Raw genomic sequence first — 1,861 nt, 5'->3', positions numbered from 1 at the left:
CATATATTTAAAGGGAACTCCAAACCTGGGATTATGGTATCCAAAGGGAACTAGTTTTGAAGCTGTTGGTTACACATATACAGATTTTGTTGGATGCAGGATTGACAGGAAGAGTACTAGTGGAAGCTGTCAATTTCTTGGACAAAGACTTGTATCCTGGTATAGCAAGAAACAACAATCTGTATCAACTTCTACAGCTGAGGTTGAATACATAGTTGCAGGAAGTTGTCGTACTCAAGTACTTTGGATTAGAAATCAACTAATGAACTATGGCCTAGTGTTACACAAAATTCCCATTATGTGTGTCAATACTAGTACTATATCTATAGTGGCTAATCTAGTTAACCATTCTAGAACAAAGCACATTGATGTAAGGTACCATTTTATTAGAGAACATGCTGTAAATGGTACCATTGAACTCATTTTTGTTCTAACAGAAAAACAATTAGCTGACATTTTTACTAAACCTTTGGATGAAGCAACTTTCAATAGACCTGCAGGTGAAATTGGAATGCTTGATTCTTCATCCTAAGGCAAGAACTTAGCTAATGTTTTGCAGCAGATTAATCTCCAGTAAATCAAAATAAATTTGATTTAATTGGAAATTAACTGAAATAAAAATTACAAATATTTCAGAAATCTCTGCATATTTATTTTTCAAAATTCTAAATTCAACTTGGAAATTTTCAAATTCTAAGTAAACTGCCCAATTGTTAATTTACATCCTTAATATATAAAATTAACATAAGGCGGAATTACAAAAATCAAAAGTATATGATAAACTGAGTTCTCGATAAGTCTAATTGACTTCTCGACAAGTCATTTTAGGACATCTCGAGTGAGTTCTCGACAAGTCAAATTACTAACTTCTCGAGTGACTTCTCGATAGGCTTAAAAATGACTTATCGATAAGTCCTTGTAGAGTTCTCTAGTAGTGTTAATTCACAAAGTTCTTTATAAGTACAATTTTTGACTTATCAATAACTCATAACTGAAATAATTTAATAATAATTATTTTGGTAAAATACTTTTGGAAAATTTATTCTAATTTTAATTTGAAGATTATTCAAATTAAAGTTGGAATTAATTCAGTCCATTTCTGGAAAAACTGGGTATTTATTTGACATCTCGTTAAGTCAACTTTTAGTTCTCTATAAGAGTAATTTAAAATGACTTCTCGATATGTATTTCATTTCTTAAAATGACTTCTCGATAGACAAACTCCAAACGCCTATTTTTGAGTTCTCGACAAGTCATTTACTTTTACCATAAATACCCAGACTTCGCGATACATACATTTACTTACAACTTTCGAGATCTCAAGTGACCTAGCTTTCAATCCAAAACCGATTTCTCTCTCGTTTACCCACTCATTCTCATCAATCAACAATGACTCTAAATATTGCAAGAACATCTATCCCAGAGAAAGGAACCAATAATCTTTCTTTTACTGATGCAAACCAGGCCCCTGATAGTTTCAAGGGGTTTGTAAAACTGTTGGCTGAATTCTATCTTGTAGGTGCTTTGACTGAAGATCCAGTACTGTATCTAGATGTGCTGCATGAATTCTGGACTACAGCTGTAGTGAGGACTGATGTAAACAACAACCCTCTCTCTATGGTGGTGACATGCACAATTCGAGTCCAACTAATAGAATTCAATGATAAAGATGTGAATAGAGCTTTGGGGATGCCAACTGAGAATCTGGTGGAGGTACCAACTCCTGATGAACTGACTGAGTTCATGGACTTCATCAACTATGGTGGAAGAATCATCCTGTCAATTTTAAACATGACCAATCTGAGGAAGGAGTGGTCTTTCATCTTTGACTCTGTGGTAAGGGCCTTTACTTGCTGAAAAA

Source organism: Apium graveolens, chromosome 4 (genome assembly GCF_009905375.1).
Source record: "Apium graveolens cultivar Ventura chromosome 4, ASM990537v1, whole genome shotgun sequence".
NCBI classification, from domain to species: domain Eukaryota; kingdom Viridiplantae; phylum Streptophyta; class Magnoliopsida; order Apiales; family Apiaceae; genus Apium; species Apium graveolens.
This window is presented reverse-complemented; position numbering follows the sequence as displayed.